The sequence below is a fragment of the Podarcis gaigeae genome (assembly GCF_964106915.1).
Source record: "Podarcis gaigeae genome assembly, chromosome: 4".
NCBI lineage: Eukaryota > Metazoa > Chordata > Lepidosauria > Squamata > Lacertidae > Podarcis > Podarcis gaigeae.
This window is the reverse complement of record NC_139677.1, coordinates 30,112,443-30,130,791: the sequence shown is the minus strand read 5'-3', so window position 1 is coordinate 30,130,791 and position 18,349 is coordinate 30,112,443. Positions and strand designations below refer to the sequence as shown.

The 18,349-nt window shown below is 42.5% G+C and overlaps 1 protein-coding gene across 1 annotated transcript in view; it reads right to left on the bottom strand.

The window, feature by feature from the left end:
* Positions 1 to 13,041, bottom strand: part of EDAR (ectodysplasin A receptor) — an 81,582-nt gene extending 68,541 nt beyond the window's left edge. Inside the window, exon 1 of the mRNA XM_083735618.1 lies at positions 12,747 to 13,041. The gene's annotated coding sequence lies outside the window, so the exon portion shown is untranslated. The remainder of the gene's footprint in view (positions 1 to 12,746) is intronic.
* Between the last annotated feature and the right edge of the window lie 5,308 nt (positions 13,042 to 18,349).

Genomic DNA, 18,349 nt, shown 5'->3' with positions numbered 1-18,349 from the left:
ACTTCAGCTCCCATCAACCCCAGCCAGCATGGCTAATGGTCAGGAATGATGGGAGTTGAAGTCCAGGTTCCCCACCCCTGCTGTAGTCCATTGTGTTGGTAAATTATCCTTAGAGTCCATCGGGGAGTATAAGGACTCTAATCATATCTGCTCAAAAGTAAATCCCTTTGAGCCCAACTTTACCTCAGTGGGGTCCACTCCCAGGTTAATGGGTTTAGGCAGCCTATCAACACTTACCTGGGAACAAGCCCTATCAAACATAGTGGGACGTACTTCTGAGGAAATATGCATAGCATATGCATAATGAACCCTCTGTTAATGACTATTTACACAACAACAAGAACAGCAGAGAAGAGATTCTCACAGTAGCTTTCCCCCTGAAGCTCTTATTACTGTAGCTCAATGGGGGAAAGGCAGGAATGGCTTCACACCTAGTTTGACTCTTCGTCTTTGAATCCAGTGTTGTGGTCTTGATCCAAACTGGATCCTTCACACAGCTGCTTTTAACAACAACAACAACAACACATCAGGAGACCCATCAAGGTTCTGCACCTCACATCTGGTTTGCACCTGAACGTTACAGCAAGGCTATGATCATACATACTCTTACCTGGAGAGTAAGTCCCATTGAATAGGCATGTATAAGATTGCACAAATAAACACTATTTGTGTCTTTAAAATGCAAAAACAAGCCTCCGTGTTGGGCACCACCATTGTCAGTGTGTTCACACATGCTTTCTTTTAGGGCTGTGGAAATTAGCTGACAGCTACTTCTGCAGGTCATGGATCCATGTGTTCCTGCTCACCACCCTCCTACACTGCCATACACTTTTTATAAGAAAAAGTTAAACCCTACATATTATTTGTATAACTAGAGCTCTTTTAATAAAGGGGGTTGGTGTGGGGACTTTTGTGAGGTGAGAGCTGCAACAACTATCTATTGTCCATCCTACTAGTCCTACTTCTGAGTGTCACAGACTCAGGTAATTTCAATATAATTATCTCCGTCCCTCCCGCCATCATGTGAATTCCATTTGCCTCTACAAAATGCTTATAATCTCATAAAGTGCTTTGGCCACTTGTTTCTTCAGGCGCATGAGAGACGTGTATTGGATCTTCTGTTTCTCTTATAGCTACATTAGGATAGATGACAACAGCGTTGTTACCAGGGCACAATGAATTAATGGACATTCTCATTCATAATGAGCAGAGGCCCTTGAGATCATGTATGGGGATTCTGAGACCCGGATGATGATGTTAGCTCCCGTTAGCTCCACGCAGCATGGTCTTGGATGATGGGAGTTGTAGTCCAACTATTTATGGAAGTGCAAAGGCTTCTCTAGGCCCCAGCGTTTCCAGATGTACAACTCTAATCCTCCAACCAGCACTGAATACTAGGTCATGATGTTCTTCAGCAGTTGCCTAGCTTGCAGCTGGTTTGTTTCTGAGCCTTGAGGTCTCCAATATTTAAATCATGTTCCAGAATGAATAAGATAAGAATCAAACAGCGCATGACGATCAACACATCTAAGAGCCTGTCAACTCAAATATATTGCTTTTCATCTTAACAGCTGTCTTTTTAACCCTCACTAGATAAGCCAAGAAAAATATTTGTTTGAGAGAGAAACACCCGCATTGCATTATATGTTGTGAAAACAGGATAAAAATAGCAACACGAATACATACGAAAGTATGGCAGTGCTTATTTTGGAAGGACACAATAACCATCATCATCATCGATGATAGCGGCCGCGGTTCCCTTGAGTGCCAGTTCTTATGTAGCCAAAACTGTGCCACCCACTCACAAGAGGGAGGGACCAGCATGCTTGGGAAATCCCTGAGGTTTGCAGAAAGGCAACAGCCTAAGGGGACCAATAAAACCAGGCTGATGTGTCCTGAGCATGCTCAGTAGGCACAGAATGCTGACTGACAGCTGAGGTGGGAGAGAATGGAAAAACTCATGGGCAGGGGGACTGAATGGAACACTGAGCAAATGCATTCCACATCGCAATATTTTGGTGCATATATATATATATACTACTTGCTCATTTACAGTTTGTATTTGGAAGAACTTTTAAGGCACTTACCCCAGTCACAGAAATATGAGTCAATCCTTAGAATGCTAAGGATCAGCTAAATTCTCATAAATGGGTACAGTGGTACCTCGGGTTAAGAACTTAATTCGTTCTGGAGGTCCATTCTTAACCTGAAACTGTTCTTAACCTGAGGTACCACTTTAGCTAATGGGGCCTCCTACTACTGCCGTGTGATTTCTGTTCTCATCCTGAAGCAAAGTTCTTAACCTGAGGTACTATTTCTGGGTTAGCGGAGTCTGTAACCTGAAGCTGTCTGTAACCCGAGGTACCACTGTATATGTGTGGAAGGAAACAATTTGGGTCACCCAGGTTCTGCTCTCCCCTGCTGCCTCCCATGCCTGTTCTGAGGTTTCTCCACAGAAGTTCGGGGAGCAGAAAGGAAGAGGAAGTTCTGTTGTACGAGTCGAAGTCCTTATGCTAACAGGGCAACTTCATTGGATTCAACCCTTTTTGTATTACCCTCCAGAACGAGGCCCCAGGATGGTAATTTTCAGTCTGTAGCCTAATCTGCACTATCATTATCATTCCAGCGGCCATAGGATGGCAGTCCAGGTCATCCAAAAGGGGCATTATCCACTAACTGGAAGTCTTATAAAAAGGTTTCTGCATATATAACATGATCTAATAATTTCAAGGCAGCTGGGGGAAAGTATAAATCTGTTTATCATCTCGCAGGAGAGAGGGGAACTCAAATGGTGGTGATTGACAGGATTATTCTAGGAAAGCATCATAAATCAAAACCAGCAAGCATGGGGGGAGGGAAATCTCCTGAGAGTTGCCAGGACACTGGACATGTATAAAAGATTAGATGTCTGGAATCTATGCCAAAATGGGACAGGGATCTGGGATGGTTTTAAAAAGTACTGTCTCCTCCAATAGACTCAACAGAGGACAGCCATGATTATTAGCTAGCTTGATGCTTATGTTTCTTTTCCACAGTGTAACCCAAAGATTGTAGTTTGTATCTAAATGCCAAATGTTGCAGCCAAGTGGTGGTGCAAAGCCACAAGACACAACAAAATACAATCTCGTGCAATTCTATGAAAACACAGATCCTATTTATTTCAAGGGCAAAGATTATTACCATATAGGATTAGATATTCATGCATATTACAAAATTTCGCAGTAGTTATAACACTCTTGAAATCCCACTGTATGATTAACTCCTTCCTTTTTTGGGTGTGTGGGGTGTTAGGGGAGGGTAGTACCTTTGGGGGGACACATCGTTCTCCTTCTAGGGTAGTTTGTCCACTTTTGGTTCCCCCCCACCCACACTCAGGTCTCACCTGTGGCTCCTAGAAGCTGTCAGCATGTGACAGCAGCCACACCCCAGGAAATGTATGAGCGGCTAAACCAGATGACGGTAGCCAATGGGGCTCAAACCCTTGGTTACTTAGGGACCTCCCCTGCATGCAAAGACAGGCTCCAGCTGATTGAGCAGATGGGACCACTAGAGGGTCCGTTGTTCAAGAAGGCAGTTTCTGCACGTGCTGTAGAGGGAAGAGAGGGTCTGATTGGGTTCATCACCCTGGAAGGTAGCCCATCTAGAGGGAAAACTCTGATCCTAACTCTCTGTTGCCTTGTGGGATAGATTATGGAGAAGAACAGGCTAAGGAGTAAACCCTACACAAATGCAGAGTGGAGTCCCTAAGATGGTTGGGTGGTGCCTTGTACGAAACCTTCCAGCAAGTTCTTGCAACCAAGCTGGTGCCAAATGTATTGCTCTCCTTTCCTTTGGACCACTTCAGCAAGACAAAAGGGGGTGGGTCTTGTCATCTGGGCAACTCAGGGTGCACACTGCTTTGGCTTGCACCCCAGGAGATCACTTTGGTGCTGCTATTGCAGAAGTTTGATTTCACCCTTGGAGGTGAATTCCATTGCCTTTTGAGACAGATGGATGCCAACAATTTATTTCAAAGGAAGGGATTATTACTACAGTATCTAGGATAGGATTGCCATATTTGAAAAAGTGAAAATCCGGACACAAAAGTTGTTGAGTGTTGTTGGGGTTTTTTGTTCTTTGTTCTGGCAAAGTTGTTGTTAGCTATTTTTTTATATAGGTTAGCGGAAATTCTGCCCGAATGCCAGTTTTGACAGGTGAATCCCAGCTATGTCCAGGAAATTCTGGACGTATGGCAGCCCTAATCTAGGATTAGATATTCATGTATATTATTTTTCACAGTAGCTGTAACATTCTTGAAATCCCACTGTATTATTAACTCTTTCTAGAGTTAATAAGGATAATATACCATGGGCAATTAGTAGCAGTATTTGCATGGAACAACACTTCTGTTATGTATAGAATTATATAACATGAGTAGTAAAGAAAGCCTATCAGATGTGTTTTCACAGGCAACAGATGTGAGCAGCCATCCTGTTTATTTAGTGTTTTCATTAAGTCATTTTCATCCTGCTGTTTGGGAGCCAAACCCTCACAACACAGTTTACAATATAAGAAATCAGGATTAAAACGTTAATACAATACATGTCAAAACAATTTATAAAACAATCCATAGTCACTACTTTTCAGATGTCGTCGTATGAATTGTTTTTATATGTATTGTATTAATGGTTTAATCCAAAAGCAATATAAGCATATAACATCAGATTAAAATGTTGTCACCATGTTTTAAGTTGATGTTGCTTAATGGCTAGTTTTGATATATATTTAGCTTAATATGGCAATCCCAATTTCTTATTTTGTAAATAATGCAGTGAAAGCTGGAAAAAAGTAGTAATTTCAGGATAAATTTAAACACCATGAGAGGGTGGCCAAGCAATGTTTTTGGGGGAGTTCCACTGACGTGGGACCACTGTGGAGAAGACCACGTCCTTGATACCCTGATATTTCTTAGTGGCAGATCAGAGAATAGGGTCACACCCACACCATTCATTAAACGCACATTGCTTCCCACAAAGAAGCACCAGAACTGTATGTTGTTAAGGGTGCTGGGAATTGTAAATCTGCAAGAGATAAACTATAGTTCCCAGGATTCTTGGGAAGAAGTTATATCTGCTTCAGGTATATGGTGTGGCTGTGACCTAGACCAATTTAAGTTCTGTTCCCATTCTACTCTTGTTTTAAGAGAGATAATAAATTTCTTTTCTAGCTTCTGGACACCTAGAAATGTCCATGCATGTGTAAAGAACCCTTCCAATAAATTTCCCAAATAGTCAAGGGCTATGATAGCAACGCGGGACACGGGTGGAGCTGTGGGTTAAACCACAGAGCCTAGGACTTGCCGATCAGAAGGTCAATGGTTCGAATCCCCGCGACGGGGTGAGCTCCCATTGCTTGGTCCCTGCTCCTGCCAACCTAGCAGTTCGAAAGCATGTCAAAGTGCAAGTAGATAAATAGGTACCGCTCTGGCGGGAAGGTAAACGGCGTTTCTGTGCGCTGCTCTGGTTCGCCAGAAGCAGCTTAGTCATGCTGGCCACATGACCCGGAAGCTGTACGCCGGCTCCCTCGGCCAATAAAGCAAGATGAGCGCCGCAACCTCAGAGTCAGCCACGACTGGACCTAATGGTCAGGGGTCCCTTTACCCTTTACCTTTTATGATAGCAACACTTTAAATTGAGCCTGAAAATTGTTCCATCTGCCATCTTATTTTCCATCCAGAGATAAGATAGCACAACATCTGTCTGCTGTTAATTAGTTAAGAATAAAGTCCATAGAATTCCATGGCAAGCTTGGTCCACAATAAAACTGAAACAAATACCTGAGGTTTCACGCAACTTTGCCCATCAGATTTTTGCACGAGATTTCAAAAACATAACTCACATTTGCATTTTGAACCTTCAGATTTGAATGTTTTAGACTTGTTGGCACCGTTCACTGGCATGCTTCAAATGTGAAACCTCGTAAGATGTCAACTGTCAAATACTAATTACTCTTGTGTGTTATCTTGCAAATCGCTTCAAAAGCACCTGGCAGGACACCACCACCAGCTTGTGCCGTTTGCAGTCCCAGGCAGGCGTCAAAAGCAGAAGCTCCCTCCAAACCCTAGCAAGCTGTTGTTCGTGGCTGGTGGGTTTTTCTCCAGGATCAATGGCACTATTTCAGAAAACGTGTTTGGAGAATTGCAGCCAGAAGGCTCCTGTGAAGCTATTAACCATCACTCTATCTGCCTCAGGCCCTTTAGCGAAAAGGTTATGGTAAACATACAGTTTGCTTCACATCTGTATGTTTTGGAAATCGCACTATGACAGTGTTATCTCATGACTCAGAAGCATCTCGGTAGGCAGTTTGACTCTAATTGGCCCACAGGCCTATCTGCGATACACTGACTAAGGCTTGTAATCCATGAGTTTCCTTTCCCCCTTAATTAGTGATCCTGTGGTGTTTTGAAGTGTGCTCTTCCTTTCCCCCCGTTGCCTTTACTTTAACTTTATTTTAAAATGACATCCCAGGTTAAAAAGAAAACACTCAAGTCTTTAAGCTATTGAATACTTATGGGTCAAAGCATTTCTACCCCACCTTTCTAATGTATCTGTGAGCATTCTGCATGTGAACTTGATTGCTTGTTCCTTGATTACTCATCTCTTGATGACTTTTAGTCAAACGTGTGGGCTGTCTCATTGAAAGGCATGTTGTTTTTGAGGTGAGCTGATGCCAAATGAAAATTATGAGTGCGGTGCGCAAATCTTTCCTTCGCACCTGCAATTCATCACTTAGTTATACCCAATCTACATGTATGAACGGTTCCTGTTCCAGAAAGAAGATACACATGTGTACATACATCTTAAAAAATCAACCCAGATATCTACTTTGCATAACGGGATGCTTGTTTTCTTTGCTCTCTCTGTGAATCACCGAGATTGTCTCTAGAGGCTCCTCCAATCCCCCAGTGCTTGGGGCAGAAGATAAAGGAGATGCCCCACAGCAGAAGTAGATGGTGTGTTGGAATCTTATCCTGTGTGTTTTGTAAAAGGAAGGGCTTCTGCAAACTGCAGATGAGTGAAACCTACTCTATGCTGCATACCCCTGGAGCTCTGGCATTCAGGCTGAAAGTAGGCCATAGCTCTGCAGTTGGTTTTGGTGTTATACAATCAGCTTTACAGAATGATAAATGAGGCAAGTTTCCTATTCCTAAGTAGCAGCAGATGTGAAAGAGCAGGCATGAAAGATTGATGATAAAGAGCTACCACGAATAAAAAAACAAAAAACCCCAGTGTAGATTCAGTTCTAACAAAAAATGAGGGAAACCGAAAAGGTCCATGCCCACTTTACTGATGTTAACAACAACAACAACAACAACACCCACCACATCAGAAGTAACTTTTATCCTTTATCTTTCTGTTCATGATGCTTCAGACTTGTGGCTCCCTGTATCATTTCAAATGGGTACCCTGCTTACAAGCTGGCCAAGGTATATTGGGCCTAAAAGCTTTAGACCTGGAGGAAAGCTAGATGGGGTAGAAAGCTGGTTCATTTGGGTGAATGTGAGGCTGCCCTACTAACCCTATTCTACTCTCTGCCGGTCCCCATCTGTCCAAGCGATGGCACTGCCTGTCAGCTTTCTCCTCCTTAGTCTCAGGATTTCATGTTATATAGCGAGGAGGATGGAAGCAAAACTAGAATTAGTTGGTTCTGCCTGCCATTGGCTCTGACTCCACCTATTCTTGGCTTCCTGGCCTTCCACCCCATCAGTCCTGATGGGCAGCAGCTACCACCGGGGGCAAACATCCAAAAACACACACCAGTGGCTCATTTTTCGTATTTTTCTTTTTGTCGAAATCGGGCATGGCCAACTGGGGGTCCATTGGCCACACCTATAGCTTGATTTGATCTGCTGCTCTCTCCTGTCCCAAAACCATCCCTGCAGAGAATGCTTGTGAGTACATATATGTCCTGCAACACATGAAATAGGTAGGAGAATTGCCTTAAAGTGGAAAGGGAAAGCTTCAGGGCTGGTGTGAGTGCCTCAGGGTCTGTTTAGATACCTTCCTGCTGTGATGCCTAGCATCATACATGCTCTGAGCCTGACAGCAATAGCATATTTGCTGTGGGACTATCTGCCCCACAACCAGTCAAGGAGACTGTAGGCCTCCAAGCTCAGGAAGCAGGTCAGCAGGAGTCTAAGTTGACATTTCACTGCATTGTAGAAGACTCACTTGGAAGCACATTTCAAGTCTTTATTCTTGACATTAGTGCTACCATGCATTTGCGGTTCCCCCCATGCAGACAAAGAGCTTGTATTGGCACAAAGGCTTCCTCCATAGTCTTAATCTCGGCATAAACATCCCAACCAGACCATTAAGTTATACTTGGAATTGGCATAGATAGAGCGTGACTGAAGCAGAACAAAGTCCATTTTTTATGATTTTTAACTTATGGGATTCTGGCTGAAACCATTAAACATAATTTACAGGGCAATCCTGCATGTCTACTCAAAAGTAAGCCCAACTGAATAAAAGATGCCTTAAGCCCAGGAAATGGAGTATAGAATAGGATAGCAACCTTAATTTCCTTAAAAATGCAGCATTTAATAACATGCATTGGGTCAAACCATATTCTAAAATACAATTTGGCTTGTTTTACAGAACGGCTGGTGCAAAACTGCACTTCCCTAGCAATATTTCTTAGTGGTCTATTTCTCAGCATTAGAAATTTATTTCCTGCCTATTTTGAATGAATTTGAACTTTGTGCATTTCTTAATATTTTATCTTCCTCTTCTAGGTTAGAGAGCATTTCATTATGAAATACTTTCTCCTCGTTAAAGTATTTATACCCTGTGGAAAACTCACCTTCTCAACCTCTTTTTGATATGATAAATAGCTTGATCATGTTAAGTTGCTAGCTGCTAGGCTTGTTTTTCAATCCTTAAAAATTCTCATAACTCTTCTCTTGAACGCTTTCCAATTATTTTTAATGTATTTTTGTCAAAGTGGGCATAATTCTAAACACAATGTTTCAGCAGTGCTATTAACATCACCTCTGCCCTCCTGCACTCAGTATATTTGCCTTCACATTTATTTCACAGTTATAAGTAGCAGTGTTTAATTAACTGGTGGTCTAAAGCTGCAATTCTGTGCCCACTTACTAGGGGGCAAGTTCCTTTGAGCACTGCATTAATTACTTCTGAGAAAGATATGCACAGGTTTGGGCTGCATATTATTTGCACTTCTGCATGGCATGCGCAAATGGCATGTGTGATGGTTACGAATGCATGCATTTTGCTGTGGTCCCATGTGAGATACATAGACTCTGGGCCATTGTGGCTTCCTGCATAGATCACTATTCCTAATGATTTCACTAGAAATCAAAGAGCAGTATATAACTCCAGATTTGTGTCAATTTAAGCAAGGTCAAACTTTGGCACAGGGAATGTTGTTTGAAGCCAGGAAAGCTGCTGCCAGGGGCAATTTATTTCCTTTGCTTAGGTTTTTCCTTTTTTTCTGCCTGTGTATTCAAGAATGAAAAAAAAAGATGTCTTGGGGGAATAATTACAAACATTAACATTTAATAATTATTTTCTCCTTGGTGGCTTTCTTAAATGAAATATTTCAGAATTCCTCAGCCAAGGAAGATTAAATTAAATACTTCTGATCTGAGTCATTTAGCTGACTTCCTTTTGCCCACCTGAGCCAATTGCTACTTTTTCTTTTTCATTATTTTGCATTCATTTGGCTCTTGTACAGTTTCACTGACTCTGCTCAGTTCTGCCCCTATCAGCAGGAAACACCCCACGGGGCTCTTGTTATGCCCAGTCCTATGGCCCTTGCTCAATAAATTTTCAGCAGTGAGCCTCATAACATATTGCTCAAAGCATATCCCAGAATCAAAGCATCAGAAACTCAGAAGTACCGTACATTTCCTTGTATAAAACTATGGTTTTTTTTACTCTAAAATAGTGTTCAAAATCGGGGTTCGTCTTATACACAGATACATCTCCCCCCCCCATTTTCTTAAATCAGGGTCCCCCGTAATAGTAGGGGGCATCTTGTACATGGGGTTGTACTGTACATGGGGAAAAATACGGTACACAATGCCCCTGTATAAATTAGCAGTACACAATTTACAGAATCCAAGACTTTACTTCCACGTATTCATTGGCACAGTACAATAACTAATAATAACTAGAGTGGCACACACTGAGGCATAGGTGCCGAGTTGCAGCTAACTTTGGGGGGGGGGGGGCTGACATCACGCGTGCGATGCACATCTCGTGCATATGATGTCACGCATGTCACATGCATGACGACTTGCATCAGGAGAGTGCCGACCAGGCATCTTCCCAATATAACATTTGTGTGCCAGGCCGCACTGTTCTGCGCATCTCTCCTGACACTGTGCAACCCAGGGCAACATCCCGCCAGGCCTTCTCTGCCCCCCCAAGATAGGAGGGGGCTGAGCCTCGTCCAAACAGACATTGGGGGGGGGGGGCTGTAGACGCCTCAGCCCCATAGAATTGGCACGCCTGCACTGAGAGACTAGAAAGTTAGACTCCTCCAGCTTATGAAAGTAAGGAGGGAAGAAAAAACTGCATAGATGTTGACAGAGATACATATTTTGTTTTATTGCCATGCATAATAGCAGCAATAAAACATAGCATGGTAATAAAATATTGGGATAGTTTTAGCAGCAGCAACAGTGGGTGCACACAGCATCCAACGGTTGAGAAGAGAATTTAAGGGCATATATAATTCATATTTTAGTCCCTGCAATATGTATCGTATACTGCAGGAACTGAAATATCAAATTATTAGCACGGGAGAACACTGAAGAAAAAATCCAGCCCATAATATTTAGAAAGGGCTCATTCCCCATGTGTGAAATTGTTGCTCCCCATCATCCTTGCGAGTATGTAAGATACTGTCACACCAACAAATTTGATGTTAATTTGTAAAAAATAAATTGAAAAATTGAAAAGGAAGAAAAATTAATTGGCCCAAAGGCAAGATGTTGACTAGATGACTTAGTAAGGACTCGAGGGTTTTCTTAATGGTCGGGATCTGACTGCACTGGGATGGGGAAGGAACTGCCTGCTGTATTAGACTGGTTACTGACCAGAGGGATTAGTGAATGGGTAAACAAACTAAGACCCGGGGGCCGGATCTGGCCCAATGGCCTTCTAAATCTGGCCTGCGGATGGTCCGAGAATCAGCATGTTTTTACATGAGTAGAATATGTCCTTTTATTTAAAATGCATCTCTGGGTTATTTGTGGGGCATAGGAATTCATTCATTTCCCCCCAAAAAATGTAGTCTGCCCCCCCCACAAGGTCTGAGGGACAGTGGACTGGCCCCCTGCTGAAAAAGTTTGCTGACCCCTGAATTAGTGCATTCAGGGCATGGCTGGCTAGTTTGCGTCAGTAGCTATTCACTTGACCTGACGTTTCACGTGGTGTGCTCTTCTCTCTGCATAGCTTGATGGGGGCAGCAGATTGGAGCAGAGGCAGGGACCACCCTGCTTTTTAGCAGGAAATTACATTAGTTGATGCCTTTGAGAAGGCAGTTTGAAGAGTTGATCCTTGTGGAATCACACTGCCACGAAAAACAAGAAAAGCTAATTTTATATAGCTGAGCGGGAGTGAAACACAGGAATATCAGTATCTAACAAAGCGGTCAGGGCATGCTTAGGTGAGCAAAGACTGTGTTCCACCCAATGGAGGGAGGTATGTCCTGTGCCTTCGGGCCTTGATCCTCATGTTAAAGATGCCCCTATGCCATATAGGAAACGGATAGAAATGGAGAGCAAATGGCTGTCTGTTCTTGTCCTATCCATTTGCAGGAATGTAGTGACCACTGCTGGCCAAAGGATGATTAGATGGGCTGTTGGTCTGCACATGTCTTACGTTCTTGCACAGTGCAAATCAGCTTTTGTTTCAAGAGATTATTGCAGATTTTAAGACAGCTGAGGAGCAGATCCAGTTTAGTCATGCAAGGAACAGATCCATTAAATGTTTCAGTCTGTATGGCTGTAAAAACAGCATTCTCTGAAACTCACGGATGTCTCCATGTACCTTTCCACTGCTGGTCAGAAATGCTAAACAACATGCTTAAAGATCTAGCAGAATGCAGTCATTTTCTTTATAGCGTTTGCGTTCCCTGTTGCTCTACAATATTGAGAAAACTTTCTCCTGGAAACAAAACCGTACATGCTCCCAAACTTGTATTTACAGGTATGTAATTCCCCACATTCAATCAACCTCATCCCGGCGGGTGCTGAGGTGCCTTGCAGTAATATTCTTTGTTCCCGTCAGCGTATAAGTTATAAACATGTTGCTGGTATTCTGTACAACTCAAGTAACGAAGCTGCAATCTCCAAGCACAAACTCTAAAATGCCAAAAAAACTCAACCACCTATCAAAGCTTATTGTTGCCCATTGTTACAAATAGCCATATAGCAAAAACCGAACTTCTTGGATATATGCTCCATGCACTACAAAGAAACACAAGGAAACATCACACTTTGAATCCTCAATGGAGAATGTGCACATAGTTGTTTGGAAGAGATATGGGGGTGGGGGGATAAAAATGTGGAATCCAGGGCTTTCAGCACATCCCATGAGCGGAGGAGCTTCTCGCGAAATATTAAAAATGACAAGTATTTTGAAAACAGTATTTTGATTGCTGTATCCCGATCGCCGCCACGAAGAGTATCTAGCTTCCCCGAACATAAATTTCTTATGAAAAAGAAATCTTACCTTGCGCAGAATTAAAGAACAAAGCCAAAATCCAGCCAAGCAAGCAGTCTGTCACTAAAACGCTGACAATATCCAGTTTCGAGCTACTGAAGCGCTTTTTGCAGTTGCCTATGGGCATCACACCATCAGATGCTGCAAGGCAGGTAGGTGGACCATATCTCATGGGTGTTCCAAGAGCTACTGCTGTCCATAAAGAGCCACCATGTACCCTGTGCTTCGCTTGTCCTACACTTACTTTGCAGTCTCAGAGGACTTCCCCGCAACTTTCCCCTGAGTGGCTTTCCTTTGAGTTTCATAGATCTGAAAACTGCGAAAATAATGGGTTTCCCTTCTGTGGAAACTCACCTGCACCACCTAGGGGTCTAACACAGGATAGGAAAAGCTACTGGAATAGGACATAGGCTCCCTCCCTCACAGAATTCTTTTGCCTGGGTTCACACTGCAGTTTAATGCCAGATCTGATACAGCCTTGCTTTATTTAACATTATTTATTATGATTATTTGTATCCTGTATTTGAGGATACAGATCATTCTAAAGCAGCTTAGTTACAGATGACTGTGCATTTAATCTTTGCACATCGAGAAGCTATGGTTGGGATAAATCTAAAAACCATTGTTTAAAAATTATTGAGGATGGGCTAAATGTTGCCTCATCTTCCCTCCCCATTTTGTTGTTTGACATATTTTCGCCAAAATCCATATGGTGCGTTTTAACTTTTGTGAAAGCAAATGGGAGAGATTTAATTTTTCAAAGTAGACGCTCCCAAAGCTTGGGGCAATTGTTTGTTAAATTCATTTTAAAAACTGTATGCTGCTGAACGGTAAATAAAAGCTCTTAGTGGCTTATAAAGAAGTGTACATCGAAGTAGTAAACAAAAATCAATGTTAAAAAAAGGAAGACTATTCATCTCTATTCAGCACCTAGGAAAACTGTAATAATAATAATAATAATAATAATAATAATAATAATAATAATAATAATAATAGCACCTAGGAGGGAAAGTATAATGTCTGAGTCTTTATAGAGCAGCAATATTTGTTCAACTAATAGCCAGATCCAAAAGATTGCAGGACTCTGGCACCTTTAACAGTTGTGCATAATGGGGAAGTTAGCAGGAAGAGGCTACCAAAATCTCCCTTTCCACACAACTATTGAAGGTGCCAGAGCCCAATACAATTTTGCATGAATAGGCCTCTGCTCGTTAAACATTGATGGACTGGCCCTTGCACAGCCTGGAATTGTCCAATGCCTATTTACTCAGAAATAAGTTCCTCTGTGTTTAAAACTTCAGCATGTGTATAGAACTGCAGAATGTACATGCCTCCTCCAAAATAAGCCCTAGTATGAGACTTACTTCCAAGGTACTGCGTGGGATTGCAGTGTTAATCTCTGTGATTTTATAAAGTATAAACCCACTCAGGACCGGGAGTAAGTCCCACCAACCACAACTGAATTTATTTCTGAGTAGACGTGTATAGAATTGCACTCATCAGGCCATTAAGCTGAGATAGCTCAGTCAGTAGAGCATAAAACTCTTAATGTCATGGCCATGTTGGGCAAACAAATCCTGCATTGCAGAAGATTGGACTAGATGATCCTTCCAACTCTACAATTCTATGAACTACTATGCTACACCAGGGCTGTAGAATCATTGCGTTTAGGGAAGTTTTAAATGTTTGATGTTTGATCATGTTTTTAATATTCTGTTGGGAGTCGTCCAGAGTGGCTGGGGAAACCCAGCCAGATGGCTGGGGTATAAATAATAAGTTGTTGTTGTTGTTGTTGTTGTTGTTGTTGTTGTTGTACATTCCCGCATTTGTTCATGCCATCAATACATGCACATGTTATCTGCCTGTGCCTTGTCAGCGTGACAGTTCTGAACGAATACAAGACGACTCTGTGAAGTTAATTTCACAAGGGGCTTTTAGGAGTAGGGATGGATCAGGTGGTTTGATCACCTTCCAAGACGCAGACGTAGCTGAGATAGGAACCAACATTTTTATCCTGGGTGGCACCGGTGCTGGGAACGTCTGCAGAGTGTTGGCAACGCAACCTGACCTTCCACCTGCTCAGCTGCAGGCAGTTGGCTTGTGGTACCTTTGAGCTGCCAAGGAGAGTTTCAGCTGAAGGCAACTCCAAGAGGAGGCAGCTAGGCGCCACCACTGGGGAAAGGGAGCCAGCAGAGAACCACTGAGGGGCAACCAGGAAATTACATTTCTGCAGGCCAGAAAAAGGGCCAAACTGCATGTGTCGTTAGATGTGTTTTTTGCACACTCACACAAATTGCATCCCCTGGGGGTGGGGCGTGAATCAGGACAGGCATGGGGAGGGAATCTAACTCTTTCCTCTCCTGCTAAGCCCTGAAGAAAATTCTGATTCTGGTACCTCGGGTTACATACGCTTCAGGTTACAGACTCTGGTAACCCAGAAATAGTGCTTCAGGTTAAGAACTTTGCTTCAGGATGAGAACAAATTGTGCTCCGGCGGCGCAGCAGCAGCAGCAGGAGGCCCCATTAGCTAAAGTGGTGCTTCAGGTTAAGAACGGACCTCCGGAACGAATGAAGTACTTAACCTGAGATACCACTGTATTTTGTATTGGGAACAAATAGAGGATGGCCAGATTGCAGAAGAAATTGGGGCTCCTGCCTCTTTAATAGTCTTCATGAAATCTATGCAGGAAGTCCTGCTTCTATTCAACTATTAAATGTTGCAAGAACCCTGTCCCTTTTCGTGTGTCTGACTATCTTAGAAAACACTAATGCAACAGGGCGGGGGGAATTAGTCTTTGCATTGTGGATATATTGAAATAAATTATAGGAAAGCAACCAAGAGTATTTCATTATGCCCTCCCCACTATCAGTAGCTTATTTGGGATTTCAAAAAGTATAATTCCTGACAGCCACAAAGTTGTTGAGCTTTTTTTAGGAAGAACCCAACAAATTTGAACTTTTTTGAGAAACCCCCCAAAATAGTAATTTTAAACTTTTGGAGCTGATTTGACAATATTCCTCCCTGATGTCATTTTTACACATGGTGTGTCAGGAATTTTCTGGATGTATGGCAAGCCTATTTAATTCGTGTTGGTCTGACGTGTTGGTCTGACGCAATAGAAATATACATATTGTCCAGTGGCACCTTAGAGACCAACTAAGTTTATTCTTGATATGAGCTTTCGTGTGCATGCACACTTCTTCATATAGGCTACCTACCTGAATCTAGAACCATGGAAGGCACCACATTGATCCGCATGAAAGGGAAGTCCATCAACCTCACAGGTATCTGAAGAAGTGTGCATGCACACGAAAGCTCATACCAAGAACAAACGTAGTTGGTCTCTAAAATGCTACTTTTATTTTTTCAAATATAAGCCTATTTAATATTCAATATGTGGATATGCCACTGGCAAAAAGGAAAGGGAAATGTAGGTACTTGATTCTGCTTATAGTTAAATACATTTAATTATACCTCATTCATTTTTATCAGATTTAATGTGCATGACTGTTCATGAGACTAAAGCCTCAGTGTAAAAGTTATCGGAGGCATGTATGACTTTTGATGGAGTAGGGTGTCACTGTTTTCGCATTTCCATACCAAAGAGGATCACTGAATTATTAGTCGGTCGTCATAATGGCTGGTAGTCTACATTTGGCTTGGAAGTCACGCAGGCCTGGTGTATTTATTCATATGGGGAAACAATGTTGTAAGCTATCCTTGCCATGAAAAATATATACAGTCCTATTAATCAGGATATTTTAACAAGCCAGATGATGAAATGCTTTTGGGCTTTTTTTCATTCTAGTTGGGTTGTTATGGAAGAGGTACTTAGTGAATTTCCTCCAACAGACTGAAAAGAGATGATGTTATGGGGTCTTGACATTACTTCCAAACAACAGAAGAGCTTTCCACATCAGAAACAAACAAACAAACAAACAAAATAGGTGCTTGACTATGCCATGAGGTTGGCATGCACAAGATTTAATTATATGCATGCTTATAGACGAGGCCACCTCCAGAGATTTTTCACTGCCCTGGGTGTGTGGTTGACTGACAGGCCAAGTCTGGAGCTTCCCTCTGCTTCTAGCAAGATCTGCTTCTCACATAAACTAAGCATGTGGCCAGTAATTATTTGCGATGTCTCAAAGTATGCTGGGCCGCATGGTTGATTTGCACAGTGAGATAGCTGACCAAACTGGAAAGAGCTTATTAGCTGACCTTATGTGCTACTATTGGCATGATGGGCACTTCTTGAATTGTACCACCCATGAGAATTGGTTAGCATCCCTTTATAGTTGATGTAGCTTAAGTAAATGAAACTTCCTAATGTAGAAGGTTCTCATAACTTACTATTACCATTTGAGGTCATTTAACTCCTCTCTTGGGAGAACCCTATACTAATTTGCACGGACACATCAGCCTTCTGTGCCTGTATTACTGTCAGACCTTACCTAGGGCTTGATCCTGGGGATGGAGTTGAGAGATGACCTAACCTGGGGGAAAAACAGTAAAGACCTGATGAAGAGAGCACAGCAGAGGTTATATTTTCTGAGAATCCTCCAGAAAAATAATGTCTCAAAGGACCTGTTGATGGCATTTTACCATTGTACTGTTGAGAGTGTATTAACTTATAGTCTGTGTGTGTGTGGTTTGGGAGCTGCACGGTCAGGGGAAAAACAATGCTGTCTAGGGTTGTAAAGACTGCGGAGAGAATAATTGGGTGCACTCTTCCCACCTTGGATCAAATCTATGCTTCCAGGTGCCATAAGAAAGCTGCAGAGATAGTGCAGGATAGTGCACAGCCCAGAAATGATCTCTTTCAGCTTCTGCCTTCTGGACGAAGGTACAGGGTTATAAAGATTAGGACTAGCCGCCTGAGAAACAGTTTCTATCCAAATGCGATTTTGGTTTTAAACGCAGTGTAAGGTAGTCTCTATGGGAGTATATTGTATTTAATTATGGGGTATCAGAGTTTTTAGGGGGTTAACCAGGCTGGGATAGCTGGGATAGCAGGCGTGTTGGTTTTTGAATGTCTGATGTAGATTCTTTTCAATTTCGTTGTTCCGTATGGGACAATGACAATAAAGATTATCGTATTGTATTGTATCGTATCCTGATCATTGGATACCAAGAGAAGGATATAGTCAAGGTCGAGACTGAAGAAGCAGCTCAGGTTTCAAGAGGCTAAGGGCATAGTCAAAGCTAAACTGCAGATCAGGCACCAGGAAGACATATTCAGGGGCATAGGCCGAGGGTTACGTTCCAGGGAAGATGAGGCATAGCACTAGGAGGCTGCTCTTTTTTATGGTGAGCATTTGCTAGACCAAGGAGCTTGATAGGCCTAGGTGAGTGTTGAGAGTTATTCAGTGGAAACCCTGATCTGGAGCTTGTGTAGAAATGAATTCTCTTCACCTCAAGAATGTGCTTCAAAGCTTTACTGCAGGACAGTAGGACGATCCTAAGCTTGTTCATCATTGCAGAACTTCTCTGAAACCTGCTGCCACTGCTACTAGCCATCTCCAAACAAACAAACAAACAAACAAACATACAGGGTCCTCCAGTTTCAGCTTCCTGCTGTGAAAGCTCTGCAGCTTGTGTTTCCAGAGAT